Source organism: Adiantum capillus-veneris, chromosome 8 (genome assembly GCF_014529385.1).
Source record: "Adiantum capillus-veneris isolate H3 chromosome 8, ASM1452938v2, whole genome shotgun sequence".
Lineage (NCBI taxonomy): Eukaryota > Viridiplantae > Streptophyta > Polypodiopsida > Polypodiales > Pteridaceae > Adiantum > Adiantum capillus-veneris.
The window spans coordinates 81,720,154-81,741,771 of record NC_140938.1 but is presented as its reverse complement, the minus strand read 5'-3'; the positions used below and the strand labels follow the sequence as shown (position 1 = coordinate 81,741,771).

The window sequence follows — 21,618 nt, the reverse complement described above, 5'->3', positions numbered from 1 at the left end:
TTATGCTAGGTGGTGCCCCATCCTACCTATAGGATCACTCCTACCTTGAGATGATGCTTGGGGATGTTCAGGCTATGTGTGGTGTAGAGGCCACCCCATATGGCATGTCATGCTTTTAAGAGTAAAGCAAAAAGTGTATCTCATAGCACAAGCTCAAAGGTCGAAGGTTTCTATTTAAGTACTATTGAGTCACAACTCTTAGCTAAATCTTACTATGCCGCTCACTTCTTGGACTTCTTCGTGGCTTTAGGGGCAGCTACAAGGATGCTTCAGTACTCAATCCCTGTGCCAAGGGCTCTTCCCTCCTGGCAATTTTTCGCTCCTTGATTGCTTTTACCTTAACTCTACGGGCTTCAAACTGATTAGACAGTGTCTTGTCATGAGCCTTCTCAGCTTTAAACTTGTGAATACTCTCCATGAGCACGTGCTTATTTTTTAACACGATGGAAAGGGGGAAGTGGGAAAACCACCAGCACATAAACTCGATGCCTCTATATAGCTCTGTGATCTCACAGCACCCCTATCCCCTAACAAACACACACCATGATACGCAATCTGCAAACAGCTATTGTCCAAGCCCAATCCCAACCAACCCAGACTATACGTACGCGGCTACAAAGCATACGACCATGGTACTCGACTAAGACCCATCAAAGCACCAAATACCATAGAAAGTCAATTAAAACCTTGCAAGATCTCCGACAGGCATAAGTTCTCACATGTGATTGATATCCGCTTGGCATACAAACTTCTCCTCTCTTGATACACCCATACATCTGGTATATGTCGAAAACACAGGTACATAGCATACATCCACTCAACACAAAGAAAAACAACTTTCAGAACCCACGATGTATAACCTCATGTAGGCAATTTCAAAGCCCGCAGCAATCGAACTCTGCATACAAACTGATAGTAGCAAGTGGTTTCAGTTCAAGTTCACGAACAACACTTATAAATCTGGCAGTACGTGTCGCTCTTCGCCTTAGCACTAGCTTGAGCATCCAACTTATGCAGCACCTCACCTCTCCTGTGATGCTCACAAGAACACCCCCAAAGCCTCAACTCTCCCTCTTGCTCACGATCCTTGGCTTTCCTGTGGCGTTGCTTACTGGCTGCAGCCCCTGTCTGTAGCTTCAACTCGCGGCCCTTGATTGGCGGCCCCTCACCTCCTCCTTACCATGCAAGTGGCGGCTCCTTCAAGCAGCGCCACACGGTTCCCCTTGTGCCTTCTACTGGATCCGGTTGCCCTCAGGCCCCTCTACGGTCGCGTGCTCAGGCCCACCACACCATACTGTAGCCCTGGCGGCCTCTAACCTGCATACAGCGCCTCCCTCGTTCTCTGTAGCGGCTCTGCAGCCCTGCTCCTTACTCGACGACCTCTCTCATCCCTTGTATCTCCTGCAGCCCTTCTTCCCGCTTACTCTCGGCCCTTGACGGTCCTCCTATGCCCCGTTCAACTGCACCTCACCAAGCCTCTTTCTGGATGTGGCCGCCCACCTTTGTGACACCGGCCTTACCAAGCAACCCCTCTCTTGGGAGGTCAACCCTGCAACCTTCACAGATGCAGCCCCTCGGCTCTACCCTGTCTTCCCGTCACCCCCTAGACGGCTCCCCTACATCAGCCTTCAAACGGCCCCTTCTCCCCTTCACATGCTGGCTCCCCAGTCCCTATATAGCGCTGCCCTGCAGCCTTCTCAGCTCGCGACCTCCCCTTCCTCTCTCTCCAGGCTTGGCTATCCAGGCCCGGCTAGGCTTCAACAAGCTTTCCCTTTCTGCTTACGGGTTCATCAAGCCCCTGTATGGCCAACAAGGCCCCAGCCTTCTGTAGACGTTCCTCCGAATATGGCATCCCTGTCGGCCTCCTTTCCATGCCCTGGCTACTTGCCCTTTCTCTCGAGTGCCTCCTCTGCATGCTACTCCATCTGGCCTCCAAGTGGCGGCGCTCCCCTCATGCAGCCCCCAGATGGCGCACCCTTCTCTTTGCGACAGCCCGCCATGTCCTGCATCAACTGCCACTTGCTTTTTTTTTTTTGTATGTTAATAGCTTTAAAAAACATCGGGCTTGGCCCACTTGCACACGCACTACTCCGGCCGTGCTACAAGTGGATGCACATACTAGAGCCCACCAAAGGAAAACAACCACATTGCTGGTTGACTAGCATCAAGTCTTTAATACCTAGCATAAAAAGAGCCCCTCAATTGTCGTATTTTGATTAGAGGATCCTGAACACGACCATCACGATTGGGTTTTTCCGTCGAGCTCAATGCGATATCCAACTGATGAATGGCAAAGCACCTTCACTCGACCATATGAAAAACTTTGAAGCACTGATCTTGGCCACCCATCGAGCATAAATACCACAACTGCACCACCTTTAAGCTTCCTGACTCATATAACTCAAAACCCACGACTTTACCTACAAAGGACCGCACTTGGCATGCATACCACTGTGAGGCCTGCTCCAAAATGTAGTTGAGACCTGCCCAAGTCTGATATCATCAATCTGTCAGTTTCCATGCACCTGCTTCTGACACTTTCAATGGTTCGACACAATTTGGTTGTACCAACGTTACCCTTGACCTTCATATACATACCATGGTACATATGCTTGTCAATCTTCTTAGCCTCCCAGTGCTTTTTTAGCAACCGGCGAAGCACTCACATCCGCCTCAACCAGAGAACTTTAGAAGGTAGCCTGGCCTCCCTAGTACCCCACCTCTTCCCATATCCTGAATGATGGACTTTCGTTTTAGCCTCCAAAGCACGCTTTGCTCTTGCCCGCGAGTGTATCTTGGTCGGATTCCAAATCACAAAGCCATCCTTGACCAACACGGAGGATCTCTGCCAGTGATTCTACAGCTGGACTACACTTATAGTGCCAGCCTAGTATGCTTCTAGTGAGTTCACACGTAGTGACCGCATGTACATATGTGCTACTTTTCAGCTTTAGCACTTAGCCATTTTTGTACTCTCTTTTCTGTGAAGAAGAAGAAGAAGCTTTTCATCTTTGTGTGCTTTGTGCTTGTCTTGTGTAGCTCTCTTGCATACTCATTCTTTACATGGTATCAGAGCCTGGTGCAGGCAAGAGAGGCTAAGAGAGCAAGAGCATCACAATCTCTTCGTTCGCAATCCACGACCACATGCCGAGTTTCTCGCATAAGTTTCTGAACAGGTCTACAAAGTGCAGTACACAGAGATTTATTGTACAAGTACAGTGGTTGTATGTACGCTTGATTGTGGGCACTCGTTGAGTGTAGAAAGCGTTACAGGTACCACGATAGCAGGTTCAGCAAATTTGCAGGTTTTTGCAGATTGCAGCTATTTTGTCTTAGTGCTTCAAGATGTCTGACGGTTTCAGTCAGATTGTTACTGAGAAGCTTGAGAAAAATAACTACCCTGCATGGAAGTTCAGAATAACAAATTTCCTAAAAGGAAAAGGTTATTGGGACTATGTAGAAGGAGACAATGAAAAGGAACCACAGATTCCCGAGACAAATGCTGCAGCAGAACAAAGAAAATCTTTGAGGGACTGGCAGCAAGGCCAGAGCAAAGTGATGTATTGGCTTTCTATGAGCATCATAGATGGCATGATGGGCTATCTACAGGATGCTGAAACCCCGCCATTGCATGGAAAAACTTAGGCAGAGTGTTCGAGGTGAACACCAAGGCCAGGAAGCTTCAACTAAAGTCGGAGCTAAATTAAGTTAAGAGGAACAACCTCTCAATCAATGATTATGCCTTGAAGATCAAGAGTATCATTGAGGCTCTTGGATCTATTAAAGTCTCAGTGGAAGACGATGACATTGTCCGTGCATGCTTGGATGGCCTAGGAGATGAGTATGTAAATTTTTGGTCTTCCATGAATACAAGAGACGACATCCCCATGTTCCAAGATTTGATTTCTATGCTTATTCTTGAGGAGAAGAACCTTGACACATCTTCTTCTCATGGCAGAAATAATTCTGAACAGACCTTCTATTCTAACTCCAACAGAGGTAGTGGTAGAGGTCGTGGTCGAGGCCCAAGGGGTTGCAGTGGCCAATTTCTGGAAGGTCAATCAAATCAAAACAATACAGGTGGCAGGGGAAACCAGTCTCAAGGCAGGGGGAGTCAAAGAGGTCGTGGTGCAGGATCAAGCAGGCAGCAACATACTCCAGATAGCAGAGAATGTTGGACTTGTGGTGAAAGAGGTCACATGTCACGTGACTGTCCAAAGGGAAAAGCAAGTGGAAAGAGAGAACAGGGCAACTATGCATCTACTAGCAGAGATGCAGATGACAGCAAAAACGAGGGCATGTTTGTTATGCAACATGTAATGAATACAATGACTGCAGAGAATTCCACCCAAGATGATGTTTGGTATGTGGATTCAGGTGCCTCTAATCACATGACGTCTCGTAGAGAGTGGTTTAGAGATATACGCAAACCAGATGTGTTAAGCTATGTGCAGACAGGAGATGACACAGCTCACCCCATTGCTCATGTAGGGGACATACCCCTAAATACAAAGAGTGGGAAATCAAAGTACTTAGTAGATGTACTTCATGTCCCAAACATTACAAAGAATTTTGTTTCTGTTGGACAAATGGTTGAGCAAGGTTTGCAGGTTCGCTTCAATCCGAATGGCTGTTATGTAGAAGATTTCCAGAATGGCTGTAAGCTCATCACAGAGGGCAAATGTGTGGGCAGAATTTTTACGCTGAATGTAGACATGCCTGAGGTAAAAGCTACATTATTTGCACAGGGCACAGGTGTTGTGGTTGATGTTGACATTTGGCACAAACGCATTGGCCATGTCAATGAGCAGAGATTGCGCAGCATGCAATCAAAACAGATTGTAAAAGGTTTGCCCAAATTCAAGGTGGATGGAATGCATAAAGTGTGTGCATCATGCCAGTTTGGAAAACAGTCAAAGGGTCATTTCCACATGAGCGCAATGTATGTAAAAAGCCACTTGAGGTGGTGCACACAGATGTTTGGGGTCCAACTGATACTACAAGTATACATGGTTGCAAGTATTATGTCTCTTTCATTGATGACCATACAAGGAAAGTATGGGTCTACTTCATGCGTAACAAAAGTGAAGTGTTTGGTCACTTTCAGGACTTCAAAGTCATGATTGAGAAGGAGACAGATATGCAAATCAAGACATTGAGGTCAGATGGAGGGGGAGAGTACTTCTCCAATGATTTTTCATATTTTCTGCGAATGCATGGTATACGTAGGCAGTTTACATGCAGATATACTCCACAACAGAATGGGGTCGCAGAAAGGAAAAACAGACACATTGCAGAGGTTGCACGTGCATTGATGAATGAGAAGAACATGCCTCATCATTTTTGGGCTGAAGCTGTAAATACAGTTGTGTACATTATGAACAGGACACCTACAGCTGCGGTGCATGATGTAACGCCTAAGGAAAAGTTTACAGGTACAAAGCCTGATTTGGCACACTTGAAAGTGTTTGGATGCATAGCTTACGTGCATGTACCAGATGAGTTGTGTAGGAAATTGGATCCTAAAGCAGAGAAATGTATTCTTGTGGGATATTCCCTTGAATAAAAGGGGTACAGGTGCTACAATCCTACTACACGAGAATTACGAGTGAGAAGAGATGTAGTCTTTGATGAGATGAGCAGCTGGTACAGTAATGCACATGGCACTATTGGGGCTGATGTGAAAAATGATGTGGTCGTACAAAATGTGAGGCCACAGTCATAGGTTTTGAGTGGACCACAAGAGTCCTCTTCTCGTGGATCTGTTGAGAAGCCATGGAATGGTAGACTACGTACGCAAGTTACTCCACCAGCAGGTACAGGGAATGTATCACGAAAAGGAAAGGAAAAGGTTGATGAACCTCCCTTTATGGCTGATGCATCATCAGGTCTTTCACATGTAGACATGGATTCAGATGGTTCTGAACAAAGTCTTGATGAGGAATTTGGAATTCCGGCTGTCAGGACACCTGGTGTAAGGAAAGTACAAGAAGATGCTAGAGGGCAAAGGAGTGACCCAGGACCGCGCAGATCTAACAGAGTCAGAAATCCAGTTCAGAAATTGACTTATGATGGGTATCTAGCGCATCACCAAGCCTACATGGCTAAGGTGATACAAGATGTGGAGCCCACATGTTTTGAGGATGCAGTTGGAAATGTGCATTGGGATGATGCAATGAATGAAGAGATGGCTGCATTGGAAGCAAACGACACATGGGAGTTGGTGCCATTGCCAAGTGGCAAGAAAGCTATTGGCTGTAAATGGGTATATAAAACCAAGCATAAGTCTGATGGTAACATTGAGCGTCACAAGGCAAGGCTGGTCGCAAAGGGTTATGCACAAACATATGGCATAGACTATGAGGAGACCTTTGCTCCAGTGGCAAAGATGACGAGTGTGAGAGCTGTCATAGCAGTGGCTACATCTAGAGGATGGATTATGCATCAAATGGATGTAAAGAATGCCTTCTTGAATGGTGAGTTGCAAGAGGAAGTGTATATGGATCAGCCACCTGGTTATGTCGATCCAGGTTACCCAGATTATGTATGCAGGCTTCTCAAAGCTTTGTATGGTTTGAAGCAGGGCTCTAGAGCATGGTATGACAGGATTGCCAAGTATCTTGTCAGTATTGGGTTTAGAAGAGCTCATGCTGATCATTCACTCTATGTACGTGAGAGTGATGTGGGGATTGTGTTCATTACCATATATGTAGATGACCTTATTATTGTGGGTGACAATGCTATGGAGATTGACCATGTGAAGGGTCTTCTCAAACAGGAGTTTGAAATGAAAGATTTGGGCGAGTTGCGCTACTTTCTTGGCATTGAGGTGATCAGGACTCCAGAGGGTGTATGGCTGTCACAGAGACAGTATGCTTTGGACATGTTGTCAAAGTATGGTATGGCTGATTGTAAGCCAATTTCTATTCCCTTGGATGTGAATGCAAAGCTGAGTGCAGAGAAGGGTGATGTTGTTGAGGATGTCAAGATGTACAGGAAGATTGTGGGTAGTCTAATCTACTTGACTATCACAAGGCCAGACTTGAGCTACACAGTAGGCTTGGAGAGTCAGTTCATGCAGCTTCCGAGGAAGCCACATTTGGATGGAGTACGACGCACACTTAGATATGTGCAAGGGACTCTTGACTACGCATTTTTCTATGCAGCAGATGTGCCATTAGCATTGTATGGGTATACAGATGCAGATTGGGCAGGTAGCATTGTTGATAGGAGATCTACGAGTGGATTCATGTTCTCTTTTGGGAGTGCTGTTGTTACTTGGAGCAGCAAAAAGCAGCCTACATTTGCTTTATCGAGCACAGAGGCCGAGTACAGAGGTGCAGCAATTGCGACATGCGAGGTAGATTGGCTACGCACATTACTTGAGGACTTGGGAGTGCAGGTGGACCGGCAGATTGTCATCCATTGTGACAACCTCAGCAGCATGCAGTTAGCTAGGAACCCAGTGGTCCATGCCAGGACCAAGCACATAGAGGTCCATTACCACTACGTTCGAGAGCGAGTGTTGGCGGGCGACATCGACTTGGTCTACGTCAGCACAGAGGAGCAGATAGCAGATATCTTTACCAAGGCCCTCGGAGCTGAGAAGCTTCGACGTTTCCGGACTATGCTTGGACTCTGCGACATGCAGAGCTCGAGGGGGAGTGTTGAGATGTCGAGCTCTACATCTTGAGCTGGCATCCACTACGGGTCTTGGCCGCTTACGGCATTTACTCACGGGCGCAATAGGTGACCGACACGAAGGATCTCTGCCAGTGATTCTACAGCTGGACTACACTTATAGTGCCAATCTAGTATGCTTCTAGTGAGTTCACACTTAGTGACCGCATGTACATATGTGCTACTTTTCAGCTTTAGCACTTAGTCATTTTTGTACTCTCTTTTCTGTGAAGAAGAAGAAGAAGCTTTCCATCTTTGTGTGCTTTGTGCTTGTCTTGTGTAGCTCTCTTGCATCCTCATTCTTTACAACATGGTGGTCGAGAGCAAACCCCCGCGGATAAAGAGCTCAGATGCTTCAAATTCCTCGCTTCAAATTCCTCCAACTTCCTTTCCTCCGTTCAGGATGTCTTCAATCAATTGATGCTCCAACCCATGGCTCGCAAATGCTTAAGCCTCTCAAGTTATAAGGAATGCAGCTAACACACCTTTCTCCATGGTGCCTTTTTCTTAGACGCAGCCATTGAATCCTTCCACGACGTCCAAGACGTCCAACAGCACTACAAAAAGCGGGTCAACAATCAGATTGCCACCATGGCCACTATCTGAGCCGCTCAAGATCAGTGCCATGGAAGCTATTGGAAGTCGACGGCAAGTGCGTCAAGTTATCCATGGCCGCTTGCCAAGTCTACTGATTGCTAAGCGGGCCCTGAGCCTGTGCGCGCACTAAAAAGTGTGTAAGTGTGTGTGTGTGTGTGTGTGTGTGTGTGTGTGTGTGTGTGTGTGTGTGTGTGTGTGTGTGTGTGTGTGTGTGGTGTGTGTGTGTGTGTGTGTGTGTGTGTGTGTGTGTGTGTGTGTGTGTGATCAAGCTTGCAGGTCCACCTACCCCTCAGCCAGCTCCCTTTCTCTAACAATGTTGCGAGCTATATTACTGGCAGTGCTGCTCAGCCAGGTCGATAGCAAGCAACCAAGAGAAAGAAGTGATCAAGCGTGTAGTTTCACCTACACCGTTAGCCAGCTCCCTTTCTCTAACAACATTGTGGGATGTCCTGATGGTGATGCTCATCACCCTCCTTCTGTGCCCACTCTCATGAAACCCTAATGTGATGATGAAGGGTATGGTCTTGTTCTTCTTCTTCTCCTCCCTCTCATGAAACAATCTCACATACCATTTCCTTCTAGGCTTGCCTGTCGATCGCCTCCTCACTTCCGCATCCATAGCGATCTCCTCTCTGCACAACTCCATTCATTCCAACGCCACCTGACCAGCATCCAATTGGGGTGCTATTGGAGCCCACGACCAGTCTAGCGCTACTCCTCCATTGCCGCCACCGGACTTCATCTCTTTCAGCTCATACATTGCAATTATGGACACTTATATGCCCTTATGCCAATATATCTCCACCACCCACCAGTATCTTTTCTACCGATCGAAGCGGCACTACCTTGAAAGATGAGTGTCCTACTAAAACTGCTGCACATGGTGCACCCATCCATGCCCTCGCCCACTCATCTTCCCTCGCCTTGTAAACATAGAGATTCATGCTAAGGTGGATGCTTAAGACGAAAAAGTCTCCCATGGCAAGCAACTAAAGGATGGCGTTATCATGCTCAAAGGTTGCAGCGCCAGCTATCTTATGCCGAAAGCCCTACGCAAGCTTCCATTGCCTCGTTGAAGAGTTGTAGACTTGTAATAGCGACAGAGGACCTGGGATAAAGGCCTGCAGCTGCAAGAGGTCCCGACGATGAAGTTGCCATTGTGGAAGTTCCGATCGCTCCATGCATGCTGATCAGTAGTTGGGCTCCAGCATCAGCCGGACGCGCAATTTGGTCCTTTGAAAACATGTGCAGGGCAATTGCAAGGTAATGATGACGGCGATGCGGCGTGGATCTCACTCTTAGTAAAAAATAAACTCTCTGAAAGATCGCGCGCCGGCGCGCGCTCTTTCAGAGAGTTTCTTTTTCACTAAGAGAGAGAGAGAGTTTTGAGAGAGAGAGAGAGAGAGAGAGAGAGAGAGAGAGAGAGAGAGAGAGAGAGAGAGAGAGAGAGAGAGAGAGAGAGAGAGAGAGAGAGAGAGAGAGAGAGAGAGAGAAGATGTCATGTTGCAATGGTAACTGTGGGTGTGGTGCAAACTGTCAATGCGGAAGTGGCTGCAAGGGGTGTGGCCGAACTGACAGCCTTGTGCTGTCGAAGGAGGCGCCTCTCGTTCTCAGTGCCACTGCCTCCGTCTACCCCATCTATGATAGGGCTCTAGTTTTCGGAGTCGAGAACATCTCTGGGTATCATGGCTCTCCTACTTCGATTCTTGTTTCTTTCTCAACTAAGCTTAAGGTAGCCTAGTGCAAGGGGTTGCCTAATAACACCAAGAATAATGTATTTATCTTTAGTTAATAGCCAGTCCCGTAGTTACCATCTATGGATTGCTTGTACACGGTATGCTCACCTTTGTTATCTTGGAATTTGGTAATGATAATGATAATGTCTTAAGCCAAAAAAAAAAAGAGAGAGGTCCAAAGTGGTACTGAGAAATCACCATGATGCTATCAGGCTATTGGTGATGCAGACGGCAGAGGGCAAAGAACTAAACATCAAAGTCGACATGAGGGTAGAAAAACAGAGGGCAAAGAAATAAACGTCAAAGTGGACATGACGGTAGAAAAGCTTATGATGGTTATAATCCTCAAGTAATTAAGCCTCCGGTTTCAGTGCAGCTTATAACTGCTTGCACTTTTAGCAGAGTGTGTGAGGGAGTACTGGCAAATAGCTCAATGTAGAGGGAAAGGCATTGGGGAATATTGCCACTAGTGCAAGTCATGGTCTTTGATAAGCCGTCACTCACACTCCTCGTCCCAGCTCTATTGATAACCTATTTGAAAATTTGATGAGGCAAGCATTTCAGAACGATTTGCAGACAAACAGAACATCTCTCATGACCGATCCAATGCAAAGTACGGTGTTTGCAAGAGTTGGTTAATGTGACATAGCTCCAAGGAGATACAACAGCATTGCAGCGGAAGTCAAGTAGCTGTAAGTCATGCAAGTGCAATTAGGAAGCCAGATCTAATTGGCCATCTGATATTGGAAGAAGCAGGAGGCATGAGCAGCAACTTCCACTACTATGAGATGATTCCTGCAGCCGCCAATATCTGAACTGACTACAAGTAGTAGTACTAGCACCAACATGCAACATTTTAAGAGCATAATAATTCATTGCTTATTAGATATGATGCTAATCACTACACTGCAAAATTGCAAAAAACTCTCTTCTAAAAGATCTTCCCACAATCAACCGGCCACAAAGCGTATGATAAGTCCTATGATAGAATTGAATAGGAGTTCATACTTCAAAGTCTATATGATATGGGTTTGGACAGATTCTTTGTCACATTCTTCTTGGGAATGCATCAACTAGAGTTTCAGTTAATGGTACTCTTACAGATGTTTGTCCATTGCATAAATCCATAAGACAAGGGTGCCCACTTTCTCCTTTTCTCTATATTTCTATCTCATCTGATGCCTTGGATTGGCTTGTTATAGATGATATGTGGTAGGGCAAACTCACTTTCATAGACGTACCTGGCTCTATGAAGAAATTGTGCCTCCAAAAGTTTGTTCATCATACCAAAGTAATTGTGAGGAATGATATATATGCAATGGAGAATTTTAGGGCTTGCCTCACTGTCTTGCAAGTGGATCGATTATTAACCATGCTAAAAATCTTGTTTGATGGGGATGTCTGCTTTGTCAAAGCCAATTTTCACCAGAAGACTTAAACTGCTGCGTGGGGGGAATGCCCATGTTGCCTGCTGACTGGTGTTTTAGGTTGAGCAATTATATGATGGTTTATAGTTTAGCTTCTCTTTTATGTGCCATATATGTACGACAGGCTAGTCATCAGCATTGATGGAGTCATGCTGTAAATATCCACTTTCTAGTAAGACAATTTAAATGATTGGAAGATCAAGACCAATTAAAATTGTGAGTGGAGATCTAAATACTGAAACAGTTAATAGGAGTTTTGGTTATGACCTGAAAAGTAATGGTGTTCCAAGGATCTTCTATCCTCTTGACTGAGAGAGAGAGAGAGAGAGAGAGAGAGAGAGAGGATCCTGCGAGGAAGTGTTCACCAAAACCTTTTGTAGGAACCAATAGGAAAAAGAACATTGAATATCTTAATAAAAAAATTTGGATTTTAGATATTGATTATTATGACAGTGAGGGGAAAACACCCTCACCTTTCATAGTGGAGGACACAGGGATGTAATCCGACATATATTCATTAGTGGTGATGCCGCGGTCGCCTCGAATCGAAGAGTGTAAGAGGTAATCTGGGTAGGATTCCATCAATGAGTGGGAGGTAGGGAGGCCAGGGCCGGCGCCTTTTCCTTTATGCGAGTTTTTCTGCGCGGGGTAGTGATGTAATATGGTTGTCGCGACAGCACAGTGAAAAACCTAAGTAGGAATAATGAATTAGAAAGCTCCCTAGGTTTTTTGAAGGAGCCAAAGAGTAAGTTTTAGCTAAAAACTAAAGCTAGTAGGAGGTAAATCAAGGGATAGTACCCATAGGATAGCCAGAACAAAATGATGGGAAAGCTTTAGCTTTATAGTAACTAGCTCGAGTGCTTAACCACTGTGATCCACATAACAAATTAAGCATTTGTACAGCACGAGTAATCCCTTACCCGGCAACAATTTAAGTTAACCGCTCGAGCTCAGATAGTGATTCGGAGTATAGTCTACCCCCTCCAGATGAGGTGCTAGAGCCACCACAGCCCCAAGGTTGCATGTAAAACATAGGGGAAAATCCCCTAAAGCTACAATAGAACATTAATCGAGCCCCATAGATTCTATCTAGGTCAGAAGTCATGACCAAGTGTGTGTGTGTGTGTGTGTGTGTGTGTGTGTGTGTGTGTGTGTGTGTGTGTGTGTGTGTGTGTGTGTGTGTGTGTGTGTGTGTGTGTGTGTGTGTGTGTGTGTGTGTGTGTGTGTGTGTGTGTGTGTGTGTGTGTGTGTGTGAGAGAGAGAGAGAGAGAGAGAGAGATACAGTGTATGCATACACATAGAGCCAAATACACAGATAAAGACGGCAATCAAGGAGGCTTGGTGGCAAAACTTGATGAGCATGGGATTACCTCACACAGCTAATCCTCGACACGAATCTACGAGCAAAAAGATAAGCATGTCTTCCATTGAGCCAAAGAGTCAGAAGAGTTGTCGAAGCCCAATATTGTTGATAAAGCCGGTAATGCAGAGAGATCCAAACTCGCAAGGCAGAGAGCAACTCCCTTGTGTTTGTGTGTGTGTGAGTGTGTGTGTGTGTGTGTGTGTGTGTGTGTGTGTGTGTGTGTGTGTGTGTGTGTGTGTGTGTGTGTGTGTGTGTGTGTGTGTGTGTGTGTGTGTGTGTGTGTGTGTGTGTGTGTGTGTGTGTGTGTGTGTGTGTGTGTGTGTGTGTGTGTGTGTGTGTGTGTGTGTGTGTGTGTGTGTGTGTGTGTGTGTGTGTGTGTGTGTGTGTGTGAGAGAGAGAGAGAGAGAGAGAGAGAGAACCTGAGAACAAAAGCTCTCCATATTTACTAGATCAGCGGCAGTGTGCATTAGACAGTTGTTCTATGTGCATTCGACATTGTGTGTGTGTGTGTGTGTGTGTGTGTGTGCACGCGTGTGTGTGTTGAGTGGTTCCTCTTGCGTAATCTCATCTTCTACGCACTCTCAGAGCCAGGCTTGGTGAGTGAAACCAAATGCCCGCTTAAAAATTAGAGAAACCCTTTCCATGTGTAGTTATGACGCCAACGAAGCAGCTGAGAGGGGGAGTTATGAGGGCTCCTGTTGTGTGGGTTGATATATATGAACAACCTCATAAATTTTCCCAAGGACATACCATTATGTAAACTAGCTAGTTGCCAGCACGATCCTTCATGCGGTGGGTTAGTGGACAGAGTGATGTGATCTATAGAGTGATTCGACAAGAGTGTTGGTTTCCGGAGGGAGGCATTTAAAGCGAGAAATACCAATATGTTACATAAGTATCATTAAAAACCAATACCGCCACTCCTATGAGAATATTACAGCTCAAGGTTTATGCAAAGAATACAAAAATTGAACTGATCATGTGCCATGATACAGTACGAGGGATGGTGTTAGAGAGAGAGAGAGAGAGAATTTTAACGTTGTCGGAAATTATCCCAAGAGACCTCAATTATGTATCCAAGAGAGCTAAGTAATGGCTCATTACCAATTGCCTCATTGTTTTAAAACATTATGTAAGCATGTATGAGGCACAGGAGATAGCCAGAGTGAGATTACCAAAGAGGGAACCAGTCGGCCAAGGTTTAGTCCAAGAATTGTCAACTAGATAAGTGTGTGTGTGTGTGTGTGTGTGTGTGTGTGTGTGTGAGAGAGAGAGAGAGAGAGAGAGAGAATGGGACTAGAGAACAGGCAAGGGTTACATAAATACATATAAATACGTCTTTATAGTAAATAAAAGTTACAAAGACAATTGACAACATTCAGACATTGATAACAATTTTACACCTTACGCATATATATACTTATCAGAGAAGTTTTTACAAGTACTATCTATACATTGTTTACGAGTGTTTACAATTACCAAAACCAACACTGGAAGATCTCTAACTATTACTGTAGTTCCCTTTGTAATCCCAAGGAAGGAACCTCTTACTTTACACCTCAATTCAAATTGCTAAAGTTAACAATTATGCACAGTAAGTGTAACCAGTTGTATGTTTTTTCAAGTATTTTAATGAGGCTCAATATTCCAAACCCCAATCCTCCCAATTCACAAGAATCCCCTGCAAACATTTCAGCAATACCAATATGCCATTTATATCATCATGAGTTTGCTTTAATTATATATCAGTATCAATAACAAAGCCAGAAACCAATACTTTATTAGATGTGCAAATCTTATATCAAAAGAGATAGGTATGTGGATTCGGGCAATAGCCCAAAAAGCTATCCTCTTTCAACCTCAGGAAAATCCAATTTTTGGAATAGTTAACCTATATGAATTTGTTGTATAAAAACCATGAGATTCCAACTTTCAACCTATGTAATTAAAAGGAATGTATAGCTTGACATAGGTTTCAGAGCTCAGCCCCAGACAGTCAGAAAGCTCAAAGTCTTCGTGAGTCATAACAATGCCTTCCTACATTCCGGACCTGCTTCTTTCATAGACTCGAGAATAGGAAATACGTATAGGATGGTCATCCCAACAACCATCACTCATACAGAATCCACATGATGAACGTCCAACCGCACTCTTCATTTCAAAGTTAATAACCATTTATAAGCTAAACTATGTGCGCAAAAATTTCAGCAGCATTTCCTTTGTATATGCTCAGTCATTTCAAAAAAATCCAGTCAATGTCATCTCCCATGAGACCCTCACATGAGGTTGTAAGCAAAACAATTATCTCCACAGACAAACGTTGTTTTTTTCTTTTTGTTCTATACAGCCTTGATACATTCAGGTCAATGAATCAGTCTGGTATACCATCCGATCTCTATATGATCTGCATGACATGAGAAATAAAAGCTCACATTTATCCTTGAGTTTTAGCTGATTAGATGTCAAAACACAACACTTGTACACTTTCTCCAGCATCTTTATTACAGAGTTATCTGCTGATGATTTCACCTAAGGCTTCAAGGCATGCGAATACAAGTGGGACAGTGATCCCAACTTAGATTTAGTAATTCTCAAGTCTCTATTTGCTGAGTGTGTCAACATAGAAAAATAAGCATTTATCAAAATGTATTTCAAAGAAAACTACAAGCATATACCACTTCCAATTTTACTAAGCAAGTGCAGATGTACCTACCTATATGATGATAATTTCCTTGTCTGTACCCGATGCAGGTTTGACGATTTGCGTTCATCGAGAATGGTGTTCAGCTTTTGAGTAGAGCAAGGTTGAACCACCAGTTTATGTGTGCATGTGAATGTGAAAGTACGAGGAGAGATCAACCTGCCATGATGGTGCACAAAGCCAGCTCACGTGATCAAGAGATGTTTTTTGACTTTCAAATGCTTGCCTCGTAACTGCGCAAGGGCAAGAGAGTGTGTATGTGTGTGTGTTAGCGCATGCGTGTTCATCATCTATACAAGTTGGATCTTCACTGCCTATGTAAACCACTATGTGTGTGTGTGTGTGTGTGTGTGTGTGTGTGTGTGTGTGTGTGTGTGTGTGTGTGTGTGTGTGTGTGTGTGTGTGTGTGTGTGTGTGTGTGTGTGTGTGTGTGTGTGTGTGTGTGTGTGTGAGAGAGAGAGAGAGAGAGAGATACAATCTTGATAAGCGAGCAACGATCTAAGGAACAGTGAGTACAAAACGGTTTTTGTTTGTGTGCACAAGCGCGTGTGTTTGTGCCTTGACACTCCTTGCAAACAGGCAAAATCAGTTTATGTACTTGTTTATTACCCGTGCGAGTAATAACGATGCCAGAGAGGTTAGTCGGCATGCGAGCTAATAATAGAATAGGAGTGGATTACATAGCACGAATAAAGCATTAATCAGGGTAGGTAGTTTTAGGTGACAAAGCTACATAACTAGAAGGTATTTTAAAAACAGCCAGTTTTGGCAGACCACTTGGATGAGATGGGGAGAGGGAACCTTTGGTGCATGCACCAAGTGGACTTAGAGTGGAATTGAGGGAAGGAAAGCCGCTAAGCATTGCTTACATCATTTTAGGTAGGACCTCAATATTAATATCAGAGTAAGTGTATGTACATGCACATACCCATGTGGGGGCAAGACATTGTCCAAGGTCTTCATACACCTCGAATGATTTATGTTTGCTAAGGGAAAGCAGCAACTTTTTATTGAGAGAAGAAGAAGCTCGGTTTAGATACTACAAGATTATATTAAGGCCCATGTAAATGTGTGTGTGTAAGTTATGTGTTCATGAGAAATAGTACCTTTCCTAGCTATACTAGAGAGAGAGAGAGACAGAGAGAGAGAGAGAGAGAGAGAGTGTGTGTGTGTGTGTGTGTGTGTGTGTGTGTGTGTGTTTAACACTAGTTTGGTACCAAAATAGGACACGTAAGTGTCCTTTTTTTACAAATTTAAATTAAATGCTACTTGCATTAGACAGTTTATTTAAAAAAAACCTCTCGATATTCTTAAATATGTTAGCTAGAGGGTCTTTTAAAAATTTAACCTTGCATTTTAGAATCTACCATGATCAAGAACTATACTCATCAAGTTGACCCTCGCAAGACTACGATTGAAGGTTTTAAGAAATCAACTTTATAAGCTCAAGAAAAATGAAGCAACCTTGTAGAAAATTTTAGGTGTCTTTTTTACAATTTTGCTATAGATAATTGAAAATTTCATGTGCAAAAAATTTGACTTGGGAGTATGTAAAATAATGGAAAGTTCTATGTGTTTGATATAGCCATTTCAAGCATATTGTTGTATACAAAGAAAATAATGTTTTTAATGTATTTGCAAGTTTTAGAAAGTGATTCATTGCTTACCCTTTCCATCTAGGACTCACGGTGGCAAATAGAAGGGCTTTTGTATGCAACAATTATTGGATTTTTTAAAATATTCAAAATAGCATAAGAGAGAGCTTTGATATTTTTATTCTTGAGACATAAGCATTCAAAACCTCAAATAATATCAAACTTTCTATGTAGATCAACTAAATGTATCAAAGTACATGGTACATACACAATTGGGGTGCCCAAAACCTTGGTTTTAATGTTATTATGGAGAACTCAAGATTTTCAAAAGTTTTTCCATGATAAAAAATTCAAGATAGAGTTCAAGCAACGAGATTTAATTGAGTTAGGGAGCCCAAAAAAATATGTACTTTCTTGGTTTCAACAGATAAAGTCATTTTTAGTTGTCAAACTGCACTAGAATAGCCCCAATTCCATGAGGGGAGCTTTGGAAGACCAAAATTATGCTCTAATTCAGCACGTGCTCAAGTATGAAATTATGTCTATAACTTGCATGTGACTTAGAAACTTTTCTTTAAAGTGCATTCCATTGTTTTGTAACCCTAAGTGCTAACACTTGGCTTTTATAAACATAAAACGGGCCATCTCTACAAAAAGATATAAGAATTTTATGATTTTTTTTGCAAAACAGCTTGAAATTTTACTAAAATTTATGACTTAGAACTTACCAAAATTCTATCCAAAATTATGCATTTATCCGATAGCATCAAAAAGTGCTTTATAATTGTGAATTCGCCACTATATACTTACCTTCATTAGAAGTGATCTCGTGTATACAAATATAGAAGTAGACCATTTTGCTAGGTGGATGTTAAGTTGGACATCATGCTATTTATATACAGATTGTATTTTCAACATTCCAATCATTACCACTTCTTCCGAGATCTTTACTAGAGGCATAAGCATATCTATATAACTAATTGAACTTGAAAGATCAATAATGTCTTAAGCTAGTAAGTAAAAATCCAAAAATAACCCAATCTATGTAAACTAGATCTGAGTGTCGAGCTGCAATCCATGGAGGTAGCACAATGGAAGCTGTATGCCAACCATGTATGTAATAAGTTAAGATCCATACTCAAAGTAATAAATCAAAGTGTAAAAATTTTTGCAATATTTTGCTTGTATCTACTTAATGCTGAAAAAATCCAATACCTACATATTGTATGAAAATCTCACATGAGTTTGTAGGCAAACACAGTGATCATATTTGCCTATCCTCCACTGAGAGTTAACGTTACAGAAAGTGATGTACGTTCAACTCAAAAAAACATATGAATTTCAATCATGATTCAATGCATTCCCACCTCATAGTACAATACCCAATCCAAAACCGCTTCCAAAAGATATACTATATAAAATGTCATTTATATATATATATATATATATATATATATATATATATATATATATATATACACCTATAAATGAGATACCAAAGGATATGTACCACACGAGGCGGATGTTTAATTTGTTCTGTAAAGTCACCCTATAAAGCCTACAATTATTACTAAAACCGAAGAGAGGTAGCATCACTCCAGCTTTTGGTATTAAAGATCTCTAAAAAGAAAAAAATAGGCAGCATCTCCTTTGTACAAGGGAAAATTTTTTAAAAAAATCCAGTCACTGCCATCTCAGTTGAGACCCTCACATGAGGTTTTAAGGCTCAAGCAATCACTTTAAAATGAAGACCCTTGTCCACAATCTATGTAAATTCATTATTTAAAGTATTGTATGTAGGTCATAGCATGTATAAAAGCCAAGTAGTGACATCAAAGAAAACATCATCAAAATGTCCTATGCAAACATGACTGAATACAGATCCAAATGATCAGTTGAAAACCGTTCACAGCAAAAGGTTCACCAATGTCAATATCCATAATAAATTACAATTAGATTAGCTATGAAACCCAATCATAAAAGCAGTTTAAAGCTCCAAATTAACCAAGGTATGACTCAGTAGATGCAATGGCACCTACCTGTACAATTTTTGTTGATAGAACAGTCGATTGGTTAGTTATGAGATGTATTGTCACGAGAAGTCCAAGGAGTCATTGTTAGCTTCTAAGTTGCAAATGCTAGCGAACATGAATGCACATATGGGTACGCCACAAAGAATAAGACTAAGAATGCTATGTCCAACATGCCTAGTTTGAGGCACGTTTCCCAAGCTAGATTTTGTGTGTGTGTGTGTGTGTGTGTGTAGCTGTTAAACTTAAATAAATAACACACCAATGAACAAGATGTTCAAAAAGATGACTGGGTAAAGTTGTCAAGGCAAAGATAAGTACAGAAACAATTCAGTCTTTGAATCATAAATGTACAATATAATAAGAATGAAGTATCATTCCAAAGGAATTTGTCCAAAGGTATCAAAAACTGTCCCAATTGCATCATTAAATGTTTTCAAAGTCGGATTGCAGCAAGCTAAACCTCTTTAAGCCAAGATAGAATTTTCACCTGCATCCATATAGTCAAGACAATAGATATGTTAGACTTGGCTACGTATGGCAGGCTTCAAGGAATCTATCAGATGTTATCCATGTCAAACTTAGAAAAATTTAGACCAGCTATTGTCCTGCATATTTAAAGTCTCCATCGTGCTTTTGCTAGAGTTACACATAGATTTAGCTTCTCATTAATTATATAATATCTATTAATGTAAAAAATTTTGACTAATCCATATTACTGTATGTAAAAAGCTTGCAAGCAAAGCTAGTTAAGTAATTTCATCCTTAAAATGTATTCCGATGTCAAGCCCTTCAAAGCCAAAAACACCTAGGATTATCTTTTGACCAAGCAAGCCCTATCTTGAGACTCGGTAAAAACCAGAAGAGTGTAATGTAAATCACTTATCCCACCAAATCTTAGTGGAATCCGTAATAGACATGTTTATTCATCAGCATAAACTTAAGTATCACAAACGAAATAATCATTAGTAGCAGTTGGGTTGAAGGTTCCATTAAGTCAGATCAACCAATAAAAACCAAATTTTATTTTATGTTTAGTATCATCATTAGATGTAAGTGAAGAACTAGATCTATGCCAGATAACCAAGCATCAGGTAAAGTTTAGAAGTTTTGTAAGTCACAACATAATTCTACCAATCAAAATACCATAACAAACTAAGGTAGCAAAGCACAAAAAAACTCGATCATTATCCATTTGTAAAGATCAATTTTATCAAATCAGATCTGTATAATGGAAAACCATATCCGAATAATATCCAATTACACCCAAGATTAAGCTGAAGATATAAAGTCTGTGTATAACCAGTTCGACCAGGCCAGATCTCCATTTTTTTGCAATTTTAAATGTAACATAAGCAACTACAACTATCAGAATATGGCAGCATAACCAGTATACCGCATTCCAGTAATAAGAAAATCCATGCATAACCAGCACCACCACAAGGCATTCAGCCTTATACTCACCATCAGAATTAAAAAATCAAAATAGTAAACATATATATGATAGATTTGATGTCATATTCTAGCACAGTAGCAGAGGATTAAGTGAGTATGCAGTCAGTACCAGGCAAGAAGCCAAACAAAACCCTATGCTGATGTGTAAAAATTGTATCAGAATATGGCAACATAACCAGTATACCATATTCCAGTAACCTAAAAAAGTTGATGCCATTTTTATGTCAAGTAACCAAAAAACTAGAGTGAGTGTATGTAATCAATACCATCCAAAAAGAAACCCTCTATTCATGTGTATTTATTAGTGTCGAGGCTTTATCAAGCCTTTTGCTTTTAGCTAAGGAAAATCCCAAAAGGTACAAATTTTCTACACAATGTAAATATTCCATGGCAACATAACCAGCACCACCACTAGGAATTCAACCTAATACTCACCATCAGTATCAAAAACCAAAATAGTAACCATATGTATGATAGTTTTGATGTCAATTTCTAGCACAATAGTAGAGGATTAGTATGTATGCAGTCGGTACCAGGCAAGAAGCCAAAAATTTCTATACTGATCTGTAAAAAATTGTACCCAGTTTCTCCTTTCATAAGAAATCCAAAAAGAACACTACTTCTAATAGTCTAAATGAAAAAAATGCTATTTATAATCAGATAACAAAGCATGTTTTCTATTCTAAGCATTTGAGGAAAAAACTTGTGAGCATGCGCAATCCCAAGTCATAATCCAAGTTTCTAAGGGAGACCAAGCCTAAGTGAAGGGAAGAACCCCTCACCTTTATGTAGTGGAAGAGTCAAGGAAGAATTCCAAAAAATGCACTCGGTTGTGGAGGTGTTGCAACAGCCTGGCGTCAATCACAAACAATGATTGCAAGAAGTAGTACATCTAAGACGAATTCCATGAGTGAGAGGCAGAGAATCCGTGCCAATCCACCCCTCCTAACACGAGGTAATCAGAAACAACGCTGTGACTCAGTATGAGTGCCACGACAAGGTATGAAACAACCTAGTATAAACAATCAACTATG

The 21,618-nt window shown here is 42.0% G+C and overlaps 1 pseudogene; it reads right to left on the bottom strand.

The window, feature by feature from the left end:
- Positions 1-202: 202 nt before the first annotated feature.
- Positions 203-9,037, bottom strand: LOC147452446 (large ribosomal subunit protein eL19z-like; annotated as a pseudogene).
- Positions 9,038-21,618: the final 12,581 nt, after the last annotated feature.